We start from the raw sequence: 16,820 nt of genomic DNA, 5'->3' as shown, positions 1-16,820 counted from the left end.
CACTTTCCTGCCCAGCCCCTCCCCCCACCAGCCCCCTGGCACCCCAAACCCTTCCCTGCCCAGTCCCATCCCCCCTATTCCCCCACCTCCTAATCCCTGCCCCCCCACCCCAGCATCCCCATAGTTTAAAAAAACAAAAAAACCCAAACCCCGGCACTTACCGGCAGTCTGGCTGCCATCTGTCTCACTGGGGCCCCACCCACACATTGTGGGGCAAGGTTACAGCCCCAGTGGCCCCAGCTCAGGCCCCCCTACCCCTGCTGCCCTGTGTTGCCTGGGGTGGGCTTTTCCAGGAGGCCCTGGAGCCTTCCCCCCACCCAGCCCTGCTTCTAGGGTAAGTAGAGATTTTTTTTTCTGTTTTTTTTTCTTTTCTTTTTTTTCCCCTTTAAAGTGATGGTGCCTGGGTTTGCAGGGAAAGTCATGACTGAAGCTGCATGCTCCCAGTGCATGGTTGTTATGGGAGAATTCAACTACCCAGACATCTTGTGGGAAGAGCGCTCGGCCAAATCTGAACAGTCGCAAAGCTTTCATGCGTGGATGAGCACTATCTGACACAAGAAGTCTACGGGCTGATGAGAGGTAAAACACTGCTTGACCTGATACTGGTAACAGGGGATGACCTAATCAGCAACTTCATGATCAAAGGGAAGCTGGGTGACAGTGACCATGAGCTGATCACCTTCACCATCCACCATAAAGCTGGCAAGTCAGTCAACAATACAGAGATCCTTGACTTCAGGAAAGCTGACTTTGACAAGCTCAAGGAGGCTTGTCAGTGAGGCCCTAAGGGACCATGACCCAAAGGGGAGGGGAGGTCAGGATGAGTGGTTGCTCCTCAAGGGAGAGAACCTGGATGCACAAGTGAAGACTATACTGACTCAGAGGAAAGGCAGCAAAAGAGCACAGCAGCCCCCTTGTCTCTGCAGGAGACTAGCAGACCTCCTGCATCTAAAAAGAAAGACCTACAAAGGATGGAGGACTAGATACACCTCCAGGGAGGAATATTCTGCACTGTTCTGGACCTGTAGGGAGTGACCCAGGAAAGCCAAGGCTTCAACTGAGCTCCAAATAGCTACAAGTATCAAGGACAATAAAAAGTCATTTTTACATATGTGGGGAGTGGGAAGTAAAGCAAGGGTAACATTGGACTCCTGCTAAACCAGATGGGACAGCTGACAACCAATGCATATGAAAAACCCAACTTGCTAAATGGGTATTTTGCGTCGGTCTTTCACCACTCCCATGGGACTCCCCTGCCCATTATGGAATGAGAAAGCCTGGGTGAGGGTGATTCCTTATCCTCCATCAATGCTGAACTTGTGAAAGAACACCTTGAGAGGCTGGACACCTTCAAGTCATCTGGCCCTGACAGTTTATACCCAGGGTACTCTAGGAGCTGGCAAGCATCATAGCAAACTACAGGCCCATAAGCCTAACCTCTATCCTATGGAAGGTCTTAGAAAAGATTATCAAAGAGACCATTCTTAACAGACTGGCCAATGGCAGCATCCTGAGGGACAGCTAGCATGGGTTTGTTGCAGGTAGGTCTTGCTTGACCAATCTTATATCCTTTTATGACCAGGTGACCTATCACCTGGACAAGGGAGAAGAGATTGATGTCATATATCTTGACTTTAAAAAAAGCCTTTGATCTGGTATCCCATGATCACCTCTTAGCAAAACTGTCCAATTGCAGCCTCAGCTTCACCACGATCCACTGGCTGGGGAATTGGCTTCATGGTCAGATCCAGAGGGTGGTGGTTGACGGAAGTCAATCATGGTGGTGCACTGTGACCAGTGGGGTCCCTCAAGGCTCTGTGCTTGGGCCAACACTATTCAACATCTTCATTAATGATGTGGACATTGGTATCAGAAGCGGACTGGCTAAGTTCACCGATGACACCAAACTTTGGGGTAATGCGTCCACACCTGAGGACAAGAGAGCAATCCAGGCTGACCTTGACAGGCTCAGGAAATGGGCGGATGAGAACCTGATGGTGTTCAACATCAAAAAATGCAAGGTTCTCCACCTTGGGAAGGAAAACCTGAAGCATGCTTATAGACTCTGCAGTGCTAAGCTGGCTAGCACTATGGATGAAAGGGACTTGGGGGTCATGATTGACCACAAAATGAATATGAGCCTTCAATGTAATGCTGCAGCTAGTAAAGAGAGCAAAATGCTGGCTTGCATCCATAGATGCTTCTTGAGCAAATCCCAGGACATCATTATCTCATTGTACTTGGCCTTGATGAGACCACAGCTGGAGTACTGCATCCAGTTTTGGCCTCCACAATTCAAAAAGAATGTGGAGAAGCTTGTGAGAGTCCAGAGGAGAGCAACACACATGATCCGAGGTCAGGAAAACAGACCTTATCTTGAGAGGATGAGAGCCATGGTACTCTTCAGCCTGGAAAAGCGCAGGCTCAGGGGTGATCTGGTGGCTGCCTATAAGTTTATATGGGGTGCTCACCAGGATCTGTGGGGAAGTCTGTTCACCAGAGTGTCCCAAGTGATGACAAGGTCAAATAGTCACAAACTCCTCCCGGAGCATTTCACAGTGGACAGAAGAACTTCTTTACTGTCTGAGCCTCCAAGGTCTGGAACAGACTGCCACTGGAGGTGGTTCAGGCACCTACTTTGAATACCTTCATGAGAAATTTGGATGTTTACTTTGCTGGGATCCTATGACCACTGCTGATTGGGGCAGGGGGCTGGACTCAGTAATCTTCTGACATCCCTTCCAGCCCTAATGTCTATGAAATCTATGGGGGCCTGGGGGTGCAAGTTCGAGGTGAGGCTGGGCAAGGCAGCCATTGGGAGGCCTGGGGGAGCAGGGGGTGGGGCTGGCTGGGGCAGCCATCAGGGGGCTGCAGCAGCTGGCACGGCATGGGGCTAGGTGGGGCAGCAATCGGGGGGCTGGGGTGGGGCATGTGGGCCTTGCAGGGGGGGTGATAGCCACTACGGGGGCCATTTGTCCCCTGTTGCGGGGGCATACCCCTTGTGTGGGGACTGAACCTCATGTTGGGGGCCTGTAGCCCTTGTGCTGGGGGCCAAATCCCCTGTTGGGGGGCCATAGCCCCTGTGTGTGGACCTAATCCCCTGTTGGGGGGCCGTAGCCCTTGTGTGAAGGCTGAACACCCTATTGGGGGGCATAGCCCCTTTTGGGGGTCTTTAGCCTCTGTGTGGGGACTAAAACCCCTGTTGGGGGCCCGTAGCCCCTGTGTGGGGACCGAACTCCCTGTTGGGGAGCTGTAGCCCTTGCGTGGGGGCCATAGTCCCTGTGGGAGGGTACCAAAATATATATTCATGAATTCATGAAACATGTATTTAGAGTTCACTTTATTATTGTAATAAAAGACTTGCTTTAACACTGTAGATATATCAATAAAACATTGTCCAACTGATCACTGTCTCTGTCTCTCTTTCTCTTTATAGTGATCTTTTGTTTTACTAGTGGAGAAACATGAATTTTGTGGTATTTTACAGAGTGACTGTGGGATTTTTTTTTTTTATCAGGGGATTTTTCAGTTTTCCAATAGGGAATACCAGAATTCCTGCTAGGGAGGCCAGTGGCAGGACTCTGCCTGCTCAGAGCCGGCACCTTGGACCCAGCTGGCTGTGGCTGACCTCCTGGCCAAATGAGGCCAGGAGGACAGGCTTTAACAGTTCAAAGCAGGCCACCACACCCAAAACATCTTCGGGGTGATAGCTGCCCAAATGACTGGGCAGGTGGACACGTGGCAGTAGTGCTACACAGAGGCCAACCCTACAGCCACAGCCCACTGGCAGCTGGCCCAGAAGGGCAGATGCCTTTACTGGCAGTGCAGTCCCCATCTGGGTCTGGCAGGTGAGTAGCAGGTCACAGCCAGACAGCAGCCCCCACTGCCAGACTGCTGCAGTGCATAGAGGGTGCAGGGAACTCTCAGGGCTGCTTCAGCAGTCCAGATTGAAGAAGGGGTAGTGTCCCCAGGTACCAATTGGCTAGGCCCCAGAAGCTCCTGCGAGCTAGTAGCCCTGAGCTACTTGCCAGTGTGGCTTTTTATACCGCTGAGGACAGCACAGGTGCTGGCCCTGGGCTCTAGCTCTCCTTGGCTGCAGATCCAGGAGGAGCCAGGCAGGGTTATATTGCCCCAAGTGGAACAATTTGCTCCACAACAAAGTGCATGTCCAAGCATGTGTGCTGAGGCAAAAAGTCCCGGCTCAAATTTGCACCACTTCTATTTGACCTGCTGCAAATGCACATGCTTGCATGTGTGGACGCTCCCTCTGAGTCTCCAGAGAGGTCTCAACTAAAAGGTATGGCAAAAGCATATTTCATGCCTACCCAACAGCACTGAAGGTAGCAGAAGACATAGCATGTATGCTCACTTTCACTGAAGGACATGGCAATCTGTTGGAGCTGGCCACTGTGCAACCAAGATTGTGACTCATGAGATTTAGCGTACCACCCACTCCAGCAGTGGCATGTGGGAGCCAGAGTGTGGGACACCATCACTGCCCACCTCGTGGTTCACCCCTTTGAGGCCACCTGCTCAAGGAGCTCCATCCCTGCCCACTGCTAGGACTGCAGTAGCACAGGCACTGTGGCTGTGTTGAAAGCAAGATTTATTTTATTCTCCTCCCCTCTCTCCAGAACATCCTGAACACCAGCAATGCATCATGCCACAATACCCCACGCAACACCTTCCACCACACCAACACCATTCACCTACCCCCCCAACCCATGCACAAACCCAGCCTAACCCAGAAAGCAATACAAATGGTTTAGATGCATATTAGGGGAACCAAAGATGGTCCAGAGGTACAAGGGAAACTCAGAGGGAGGAGGAACAGGGAGGAGGGGCTCAGGAGCTGGCTGCACTGTGGCCTCTACCCAGGCCTCGGGCTTGGGTCTGACCACCCCATGTGTGGGGGCCATGGCAATGATGCCGAGGGCCTGGATGCCCTGGAGAGGAGGGCAGGTGCTCCTCCAGAGGGGCAGACACCAAGGGTTGACCTGGACCTAGGAGAGAGGGAGGCATTGTGAGCCTGTGGGGCCTCCTGGCGGGGGGGGGGGGGCAGCTGTGACATCATTCAGCCAACCTCCTCCCAGCTGTGCCCTGCCTCTGGTGCCAGGGGTGCAGACTGATCAGGGTGGGCATGGCCCCAGTGCTGCTTGCACATTCCCCCTTCCCTCATGGCCAGGACCAGCTCCATTCAGTAGGGGATGCTGACAAGGTGAGGTGATTGTCCTGGCCCTGCTGGGAAGTAGTTCCCATCATGGCTGATGAGAGGGGTTGGAAGAGTTGGAAGAAAGGGATGCCAGCTGGCCCTGAGGAGGAGCAGGCCAGGGGAGAAGGGAGAAGCTCCCAGTTCCTCATACCCTATGTATGACTTACTAGGTCTTGTGGATGGACAGCCAACTTGGCTGGAAGATCTCAGATCCTAGGCCCTGGGCTGCAGGAGGCAGGTGGAGCTGGTGAGGGTGGGCACATGCTCGGTGATGAACCCAGAATTGAATCGGAAGCCCCCCTGCACCCCCTCAGCTCAGCAATTGGCTGCTCAGGGACCCCAGGTGCCCCCCCCCCCAGGCCCAGGAGGCACCATTTACTGAGCCAGGGGGGGTGCAAGGGGGTGCAGGAGGGCCCCCAGCGTGCTCCCCAGTGGACCCAGAAGTGGACCGGAAGTCCTCTCGGTTCACTTCCAGGTCTGCTGTTGAACATGCTGGGGAGCCCCCTGTGCTTCTGTGGGACACCCCATTTGTCCCACCATCAGAACATTAACAAGCCACCTGTAACCTTGAGGTATGTAGCAAAAACATTTAAAGCTGTGTCTAGGTCTGAATCACTGAATCTTTCTGAATCTCTCCAAATTGATTCAGAGGGCTCCAATTCAATTCAGAGAGATTAAAGGGTCTCCTGATTTGATTCAGATTTGGAGATAGGGCCACTGAAACAGGCTGAATCTCTGCCAAATCGAATCAGAGACCAAAGCTTTGCACAGCCATACAAGCCAGCTCCTTGTAGTGGGGCATGGTGGGGCACTCCACCCCTGAGCATTGGTTTGCATCATGGACAAAAGTAAATTTGCTGGTGGGCTGCCTTGGTCTTCATGCAGCATTGTTGCCTGGTCTTCTGATATTCCTGCTTTGCCATCTGGCAGCTATCACCTGGAAGATATGCTCATTGTGGTTGCCTACTTTCAACTCTTGAAGCATATCCTACTGGCCCCAAATGGCCAGGAGGTCATCTACATTTTCTGCCCTCCATTTGGGTCCCTGATGCCTGCCCTGGGCAGGCTCCTCTGCCCAGGTCCTGCCACTTGCTGCACCTGTTTTTCCTTTTTTCAAAATTGAATAATATAGCCCTGGGCCCCTAACATATTAGTAAAGCTTTATTTTTTTTTATTAATATGAGAAAAATGGGTGTTGTGTTCTATGTGATGACTCACCACACCATCTGCATCCCCTTTTCAGAATCGTAGATCTGCCCAGGAGCAAGGCCCCCAAGGTCCATACCCCACCCAATGTGACTTGCACCTGTGTTGGTCTGACTTGCCCACACTGGATTTTAGCTTCCATGCTACATGTCAGGCATCACCCTGTCTCCTCCCCAGCATTCCTTCTGACACTAAACTACTAGCCCTTTCCCTGAGGAGAAGACCTTTTAAAGAGGACTGAAGAGCAGTGCCTGGAGGAAGCTTTGACCCTCCTGTAAGCAAGGCCAGCACTTGGGGCTGACTTTCTTGAAGAGAAAGAGAGCTGCTGACTCCATTCTTCAGGCTCAAATACGGAAGTCCTCCTTCTCTTCTGGAATCTAACTCACATTGGTCATGTCTTTTATTTTTTTGGATTAGATTTTCAAGACTAAGACCAAGAAGGTGTACAAGTAAGTAGCCAAGCATTAGGACTCTGCGAAGCTTCAGTCACTGATTCAATTCAGAGGAGATTTGTCCTGATTCAGCGGTTAAATCTCTGAATTCGAATCAAATCAGGAGACTCATTAAGCTCTCCAAATGAAATCGGAAGCCTCTGGTTTGATTTGGAGAGATTTGATGATTTGGCCATAGACACAGCTTTATATGTTTTTTCTACATACCTCAAGGTACCATGCATAGCTCATGAATGCTGAGGTGGTGGGGTGGATGGAGCATCCCATGGGAGCACGGGGGAGTCCCCCGCATGCTCGGCAATGGACTCGGAACTGGATCAGAAGTACTTCAAGACCACTTCCGGGTATGCTGCTGGGGTGTACGCGGGACCCCTCCCATCCCTCAGTTTGGCAACTGGTGCCTCCTGGGTCTGGGGGGGACCTGGGGTCCCCCCATGGCCAATCGCTGAGCTGGGGAGACACGGGGAGGGTGCCCTGTGCTCTCAGCGGTGGACCTGGAAGTGGATCAGAAGTACTTCTGGTCCACTTCCAGGTCCACCACCGAGCACATGGTCAGGGGAGTTGCATTCTTGCGGAATGCTCCATCTGCCCCACCATCTCAGCATTCACAAGCCATGCCCGGTACCTCAAGGTATGTAGCAAAAACCATCTAAAGCTGTGTCTATGGACAAATCACTGATTCTCTGAATCAGAATCAAATCTTCAGATTCAGATTTGGCCAAATTGAATCAGGACAGTGATCTGAATCAGTGAATCGAATCACTGTCCCTCAAATTGAGCCAAATCCGAATCTGAATTGAATATGGTCTACTTCGCACACCCCTACCAAGCATGCATCCACCCAGTGTGCAGCTTGCTACAGCTTGCACTGTTTACATATGTATCCTTGTGCTCCAACACTGGAAGGGAAGTAAAATTGTGTATAGGTGGCGAAAACAGTACTTACACAGCTCAAAAACTGCCTTTTAGATGCAGAGAAGGATTCCACCCATAGGTCAAATAAGCCATTATTCACACTTTGGAATTTTGTGTGACCACAGGACAAGATCCAATATCTCTGCTTGTATGACTTTCAGAACTGAAATGGAAGATGAAAAGGCCCCTCTCCCTATTTACTCCAGCTCACTACATGTTGGAATTCATGACCAAGGAACCAAAGACACAGATTTTAAATGTTCTCACCCATGAGCTACTTGAATCTCCATCTCCAATCAAGTGACCTGTCCCTAAGTTACACATTATACAGACTCTGCTCTAACTTCCGCAGGAGGCAGCTGAGTGAAGGATCTGTGTGGGACAGCTCTGTTCAACAGGCTTGTGCCTGTAAACATGTCATTTAGGTATGTAAGGGGTGGCAGGATTTGGCCAATTGACATTACTGTACTCAGTCCTTACACAAATGTAAATGTAGAAGATATGCACAGTGTGTAGTTCTCAATTGGAATGAGTCAGCATGTGCTGTGCAAAACTTTCCCCTTAAAAATTCAAATATAACTATGTACCAGGCTAAGTTACATTGGTATAGAGGTTGTGTGTGTGGAGATGTAATGAATTTCATCTCTGGGGAGCTGTCTGCTCAATGCAAAGGCTCTGTTATTGCCTCTCCCACCACCCCAAAGCAAATCAGATGGCAGTGCCTACTTCAGGCCAGTATCTCAGGAGAGCTGCTGATCTCTTCCCTCCAGACACAAGTGTAACTGATGTTGGTGCACCAGACAGTGCAAGTTATAAAAAAATAACTGTATCATGTCTCTACACCCAAAGGAAACTTAAGCCCCATTAGCTCCTAATTCCAAAGGGCACAATATTAAGGGCAGGATAAGACTGCAGGACAAATGCAGGATTTCAGACTGCAACATGATTGTACTTTTGGGTCCATTAAAGTCCTTATGAATCGAACAATTACATGCTACTATGCACTTCCTTGTATAATGTGATGTGAGAAATAAAACAGTGTAAATAGTTGGTTTTCTGGTTTCCTTTTAGTTCTAGATGAAGCAGCAGTAATAGAAAGTCATCTTGGGGCAAGCAAAAAACATGGTGGCACTAAGTATGAGAAAATATATTTTCTGCCTAATGGAAGGCTTTGATTGATGCAAAGCTAAACATTTTAATTAAATTAAAGCATATTGTGTTTTTTTTTTTTATTTAAACCTATTTTTGAGGGAAGCACATTTTTATCAGAAACTGAAATTCTTCCATCCAAGAAACTTTAAATAAACTGTGTTGACTTCTCAGTTTTATTTTCATTTTTTTTTAAAGAGGAACAATTCTATAAGAGTGACACAAATTCACAAATATTGTCATTGCAATAAATCTGTAGTTTTTGCTGAATAAATCTTACAATCTTACAATCTTGCAGTGCATCAGAGCAGACTCGATTAATCAAGTCTGCTGGAGCATATTAACTAGCATGCTACAGCAAGCCTGTGTCTCATGTATCAGTTTCTCTGAGCTTCAAAATGGTGGCAGGGGTGCTTTAACTGAAGCTTGTTCTATGACATTTAGTTAAAGTACCTCTGCCACCAGTTTGAAATTCAGGGACTCTGATACACTCTGATAGAGTGACTCAAGGTGCTTTAATTAGAACCACCCCAGAGCACATGTAAAAATGTCCATATATTGCTTGGCTCTTGTTACAAGTAAATTATAAATTTACAGGTTTGTAATATTCTGTCACCTAGTTTGGAACTGCCAGGAATTTGCCTAGTTTGTGGAAAGAATTTTCTAGTTCACGGTGTGATAAATTTTGGTAAGAACTTTGACTGGGGCTACTTGACATTGTTCCTTAGGAAATTAAACCAGCACAAAATACACACAATGGGCTTGTCCAGATGAGTGTGGATGTACCTCTTGCCCCATCTCAAGCCCCTTTGATGCCCATTGGGTGCATCCACACATACAAGCACGTGGGCTTGCAGCAGCTGAAATAGAAGTGGTGCAAATTTGAGCCGGAGCTTTTTGGCTCAGTGCACATGCTTGGACATGCACTTTGTTGAGGAGCAAATTGTTCCACTTGGGGCAAAATAACCCTGCCTGGCTCCTCCTGGATCTGCAGCCAAGGAGAGCTAGAGCCCAGGGCCAGCACCTGTGCTGTCCTCAGCGGTATAAAAAGCCACCCTGGCAAGTAGCTCAGGGCTACTAGCTCGCAGGAGCTTCTGGGGGCCAGCCAATTGGTACCTGGGGGCATGATCCCTTGTGCCAGCTGGACTGCTGAAGCAACCCTGAGAGCTCCTTGCACACTCTACCCACTGCAGTGGTCTGGAAGTGGGGGCTGCTGCCTGGCTGCAACCTGCTGCACACCTGCCAGACTGGGATGAGGCATCTGCCCCTCTGGGCCAGCATCCACACATACAAGCACGTGGGCTTGCAGCAGCTCAAATAGAAGTGGTGCAAATTTGAGCCGGAGCTTTTTGGCTCAGTGCACATGCTTGGACATGCACTTTGTTGAGGAGCAAATTGTTCCACTTGGGGCAAAATAACCCTGCCTGGATCCTCACAGATCTGCAGCCAGGGAGAGATAATGCCCAGGGCCAGCTCCTGTGCTGTCCCCAGTGATACAAAAAGCTGCCCTGTCCTGGCCCCAGCAGTACAAAAAGCTGCCCTGGCAAGTAGCTCAGGATTACTTGCTCTCAGGAGCTTCTGGGGCCCAGCCAATTGGTACCGGGGGACATGATCCCTTGTGCCATCTGGACTGCTGAAGCAGCCCTGAGAGCTCCTTGCATCCTCTACCCACTGCAGTGGTCTGGAAGTGGGGGCTGCTGCCTGGCTGCAACCTGCTGCACACCTGCCAGACTGGGATGAGGCATCTGCCCCTCTGGGCCAGCTGCCAGTGGGCTGTGGCTGCAGGGTTGGCCTCTGTGTGGCACTACTGCCATGTGTGCCCCCTGCCTGGCCACCTGGGTAACTATCACCCCGAAAATGTTCTGGGTGTGGTGGCCTGCTTTGTACTGTCAAAGCATGTCCTCCTGGCCCTATTTGGCGAGGAGGTCAGCCACAGCCAGCAGAGTCCAAGGTGCCAGCTCTGAGCAGGCAGGGTCTGGCCACTGGCCTCCCTAGCAGGAATTCTGGTGTTCTCTATTGGAAAACTGAAAAATCCTTCATAAAAAGAATCCCAGTCATTCTGTAAAATACCCCCAAATCCATGTTCCTCCACAAGTAAAACAAAAGACCACTATAAAGAGAGAGAGTTGAGACAGAGACAGCGATCATTTGGGCAATGTTTTATTGATATATCTACAGTGTTAAACCACTGGCTGTTGGGGGACTGCAGGCACACAGGGGTTACAGCTCCCCAACAGGGGCCAATTTGCCCCCACAGGGGCTACTCCCCTGTAAGGCCCACATGCCCCACCTGGCTCCATTCCCCGCCAGCTAGTGCAGCCCCCCCAATGGATGTCCCCCCAGCCCCATCCCCCACTCCCCCAGACCCCTAATGGCTGCCCTGCACAGACCCACCCACAACTTGCGCCCCTCAAGCCCCCATGGCTGCCCCCCCCCCCAACCTCAGGCACTAGCACTTAAAAAAAAACAACCAGAAAAAAACAGAAAAAAGTGGGGGGGAAGCCTCTACTTACCCCAGGAGCAGGGGTGGGGGGGGGGCTCTGGGGCCTCCTGGCAGACCCCCCCCCCCAGGCAGCACAGGGCAGGAGGAACCAGGCTGGGGCCACTGGGCCTGTCCCTCTGCCCGGCACTGTGCAGGCAGGGCCCCAAGTGATCCTGACGGTAGTTGGAGCTGCCAGTAAGTGCCAGGGTCTTTTGTTTGTTTGTTTTTTAATGCAAACATGCTGGGATGGGGGGGGTAGGGAATGGCGGCCTTGGGGCCCTATGGGGGATGGGGCTGAGTACCAGGGGTCGGGGGGGGCTTGGTGGGTAGGTGGGTGCTAGGGCCAGGCACTGCAGGGATGGGGAGGTTGGAGGGGGATGTGGGGGCTGGGGCCAGGCACCACTGGGATCAGGGGCCTTGGGGGGATTTCCAGGGGTACAATTTTCTTCCCGCACTGCAACATTTTTTCATTCCCACACGTGCCTGTTGCCCTGTCTCGAAGGGGTTTGAGACGGGGCCAGAGACATGTGCGTGCTCATCTGAACGCACCCAACATGGGTCAAACCAAACTGTCCTTGGAAAATGTATTGTCCAAGCATCATTTTCCAGCAAAAAACCTGAAACATTTTCTTTCACCAGTGACATGTCTCAAATTTTGTTCTTTCAACTTCTTACACAGAACTCTACAGCAACTTGGCAAGAGTCTTTTCAGTCCAGTCATCTTTCTTCCCACATCCCACACAGTGCTGGCCCCAGCCTCCCCTACCTCTCCTGGAGTAACTTGCTGTGCACCAATTGCATTTAGCACAGGCGTTCCCTGGGGACAAGTAGCTGCAGCACAAGGTGCGCAGCTGCTAATTGTCCCCAGGGAACCAAACGTCCATGTATGTCTGGATGTGCACACTGTGGGCAAATTACCTATGCCCATCTCCTCCCAGCCCCCAGCATCATTGGCAACGTATAGCAGGTGCACGCAGGTGCACGTGCACTCCATTAGATTGGCCACTGCAGACACTGCTGGTGGCACCTGAGGGTGGTTGCCGCTTGCCACACACACACCCTCCTCCACTGCTGACATGGCTGGCAGCATCTGCTGGCAGTGACTGATCACTACTGGCTGCCGCCGACACTGCTGGTGGCATCTGTGGGTGGTCGCTGATCACCAGTTGGTGCTCACCACCCCCTCCCCAATGCCACCACTGCTGCAGCTGTCTGTGGAAGCTGCTTGCTTACTGCTGCCATGCCCCTGCCACCACCACCTGCGGGCAGTCGCTGTGACGCCCCAGCCTCAGGAGGCATGCAATGTTCATGCCCAGCATGATGCTTCAACCAGGGTCCATGTGCTGTAGGTGGGGGATGGGGAGGGCTGGCTGGGTCACAGGGTGCCTCAGAGCAGGGACTCCACAGTGTGCAGAGATAGGGGAGCAGCCAGCACACTATGCCCCAGTTCACGGGCCCTACAGCACATGGAGATGGGGGAGCAGGCAGCTATGAATGTTGATTATATTTTGCCATTGACTTTTATTAATTTACTAGGAAATTGCCCATCAAGAATGATGGGGGGGGGGTGGAAATGGAGCCCCGAATCCAGCCCTGGGCCCCCCTTCTCCCACCTCCTCATCTGACTCTGCTGCACCCGCTTTCACTGCTTTGGGTCCAGCCTTGCTCCATGCCCTTCCACCACTCCTCATCCAGCCCCACTCTATCCCCAGCCCTGTCCCACCACTTCAGATCCAACCCCCCACCTCTGCCCTCCCCCCCACCACTTCAGGTCCAACCCAACTCCCCCCACCACTTCAGGTCTGACCCTCCCCCACCCTCCCACCCGCCACTTTGAGTCTGACCTCACTCCCCCTCTCCCCCCTGCCACCTTGGGTTCAACCCCACTTCCCCTGCTCCCCCTCCACTTTTTCAGGTCTGTCTGGCCCACATTGGTATGCCTCACCGCTCCCCTCCTTCCCTCCCTGCCTGCTGCCTCCCCCTCCCTGCATGCTGTTCTGAGGGGTGCCGCCACTGTGATCCCCCCTTCACCCTCAGGCAAGGAGGCATGGGGATGCCCCACTGCTCAGATGGCTGGGGTGTATTCCCAGCTGCCAAACTTCCCTGGCATAGGTGCAGACCTGGGCCCATGCAACCCGGGCCACCCAGCTAATTATAGCCCGCCCTCTCAGCAGCACATGCGCAGCTTTGTGGACAGACATGCACAGCTTTATGGACAGACAGACAGACTAAGCCTTTTATTATATTAGAATTGGCATTCATTCCAATGTAGTGTTGCAACACATGTTATTCATTAGCATAATATTCAATTTCTGTGTTAAGCTTCTCAGGCCATGTCCAGATGACCAGGAGCTTGCAGCAGCACAAATTTGTGCTGCTACTTTGTGCTGCGTTGCACACCTCTACACTTGCAGTTTGGTGAGGGAAAAATTGTCCTGCTTCAGCCAAACTGCCCAGGCCCAGCTACTCCTTTATCCTAGCTGAGTTCCATGTACTATGGGGGTGGGGCTGGCTGAGGCACAGAGTGTCTCAGTGTGGGCCTACCTGGCAGGCAGTCCCCATGCTGATGCACCCTACACCCCAGCCAGCCAGGAAGTGGCAGGTGAAGACAGGGGAGCAAGGAGACCAGGGATGCCTTCTTCCTGATCGCAAGGCACAGCGTGCCTCAGCACAGGGGCTCCATAGTGTGTGGGCTTAAGGAAGCAAATAGGCCTGGGATGGCAGCTTCCCCATCTTCATGTTTGTCTGGGCATGTGCTGCTTACATGTGCGTTGCCCTGCTTTTTTTTACTGGGGCTTTTTTGTTTGTTTGTTTGTTTGTTTTTGTAACTGGACAATCCTCGTTGTAAATTTTGCTCCTACACTGCAAATTAGCAGTGCAGTATATGGTTTAAAGTGAAAGACATGTGGGTTGTAGTGCCACAAAGAGATTTCTGGCACCACAAGCCACATGTGCCTGCATGTGCGGACATGGTCTCAGAAATATTCACAGGGGGATCACAAAATTTTAAAATTGAATAAAATTAGTTCCCACCATTTAATAAGATGATATTTTAAGTATCATGGAAAATATCCTTGACCTACAGCTAGTTGCAGCTGAATCCTATAATTGAAGTGGATGAGAACATTTATTTTCCTAATGCATGCCTATTTTCCAGTTCCCCCATATCTTCTGGGGCCAGATTGGAAGTAGTGACCAATCGGCATAAGGCATCACATCCCAGCCTTTCTAGCTGACATACATTGTCCCTCCAAAAACCTTGCTATTTCTTGAAAAAGGCAAAGGCAATCCAGAGAGATTGCATTTCTTGAAAAAGGCAAAGGCAATCCAGAGAGAGATGGATACAACATGTTATGCCTGCAGAACAGATGACTGTCTCAGACGGCCGGAGCCAACTTGAGGTGATTTAGAAATTACTCGGTCGTTGGGCAGGCTGGTGAATGGAGAGGCAGACAAAGCGTATTGGTTGTAAAAAAGCTTTACTTACGCTGCTAGTAGCCACGACGCAGGTGGTCCGGTCACTTAAACAACTACACGAGTTGCTCCAGCTGGCAAGGCTCAGGCCAGCAAATCCGTACACGAACCAGGCCGGCAGGGAAAGGGTACGTCGAGGGATGGCGCTCGGCGATGGGGAGAAGGATCGATGGGTGATCAGGATATCGACCAGCTCAGCCACAAGTCAGGAATCTTCAAAGGCACCCTGCAGCATGCTCAAAGTTCTCCAACTTGGGCGGAAGTCGCACAGAATTTTATATGGCCAGCAAGCCAATCGCTAGCCACCACGTAGGAATAATTTAGAACTGGCCAATAGTGGGACACAAATTTGCATACGAATGGCGGGAACTCTCTCGCACCGGAGTTTTCTGTTGCAGCAGAAAACTTTTGCTGTGCACAGAGACTCTCATGTGGCGGGAAAATTCCACCGTGCCGAGGCACTAAAATCATTGGGTTGTGACAATGACAAAGTGGTAGAAGTGATGGGCATCTTTCATTGGATAACCACTGGGAGTAACAGCACCAAAGTACAGAGAGCTTTAAGTGTCTTGTTCAAAGTCAAACACAAAATCTGTTGCAGAGCTAAAAGAAGAGCCCAAGTCTGCTGCTCCTCTGTCTAATACCCTAAGCACTGGACCATCCTATACACCTTATTGTCTTTCCACAACATACGGAGGGTTCCTTCTACATCAAAGAGTCGATAGGCATTTGTAGATGAAACTTTAAAGCAGGTTTAAAGCCTTTTTCACTACTTTAATGGCATTGCTGTTTGCACATACAGTGGTTTAATGTGCAATTTAATTTAATTTCAGACGCTGTAGCACATTCGGTCGTGTAATGTGCGTTAAATGATGTTGGGAAGCAGAAAACGACTTTGGGGCACTGCAAAGTAAAACACTTCTGAGGAGTTTTAGTTTCTAAACCCTACAACTGCAGAAGGAAGCATCAGACCCCATGCTCCTCAGGGGCTGTGCAGGGAGCCCCTGCAGGCAGCCCAACAACAGCCTGGGAAGGCAGGCTCCGCAGAAGGTGGGGAATACAGCGGTGAACCTGATCTTATTTTTTTTGTCCCCCCGCCAGAACCTGCCTGCCTGCCTGAGCTGCGTGATGAGCTGGTGCTTCCCTTCATGACTGTGATGCCTCCCGGGACTGCCTGAGCTGGGTGCCGCCTGAGGGCCCTCTCGCTGTCACAGAGGGAAGCACCAGCCCCTCTCCCACAGCTCAGGGAGTTCTCTGCCTGCCAGCAGCTCACTCTTCCCTCCTTGCCGCTGGAGAGGCAGGTCAGGATCAGGCTCTGACATGGGTATATAGGACATGGGGGTTTACTTTGCCCTAAACTGAAGTAGTGTTTTAAAAAAAAAAAACACCGCTTCGATTTTTGGAAAATTAAACCCTTGCATCATGTACAAACCCCCTATTTGTCTTTAAATAAATGGATATCACATGAGATTCTGTTTGCACAGCCCAAGCTTCCTTAAACTCTTTTGCATCCAAATCTGTTGCTACAGGATATAGCAGAATGGCTTAACCCACCCCCTCCTCCTCCTGCTCTTCCTGACTGGTAAGTCTTAACTTTGTGAATCAAAAGATTCACTGAGCAATGGCTTTACTCTCTATAGCTTTCCTCAGGGCATCCTTCACATCCTTGTTCCTCAGGCTGTAGATTAGTGGGTTTAGTACAGGAACCACAATGGTGTAGAAGACAGATATATATTTATCTGAATTGGGTGAATACCAAGAGCTGGGTCGGGAATATATAAACAGCAGAGTCCCTTCATAAATGATGACCGATGTCAAGTGAGAGGCACAAGTAGAGAACGTTTTGCGTCTGGCTGCCATACAGCGCATCTTCAGGACTGATATGATTATGAAAATGTAGGAGATGATGATAATGATAGAGGAAATTATT

At 50.8% G+C, this 16,820-nt stretch overlaps 1 protein-coding gene across 1 annotated transcript in view; it reads right to left on the bottom strand.

Moving 5' to 3' along the window:
- Positions 1-16,820, bottom strand: part of LOC102576342 (olfactory receptor 4S2-like) — a 64,016-nt gene that overhangs the window by 46,575 nt on the left and 621 nt on the right. The gene's annotated exons all lie outside the window — the stretch shown is intronic.

The sequence above is a fragment of the Alligator mississippiensis genome, chromosome 2, assembly GCF_030867095.1.
Source record: "Alligator mississippiensis isolate rAllMis1 chromosome 2, rAllMis1, whole genome shotgun sequence".
In the NCBI taxonomy this organism is placed as follows: domain Eukaryota; kingdom Metazoa; phylum Chordata; order Crocodylia; family Alligatoridae; genus Alligator; species Alligator mississippiensis.
Note: the sequence above shows the minus strand (reverse complement) of the source record. Positions and strands in the feature narration are given on the sequence as shown.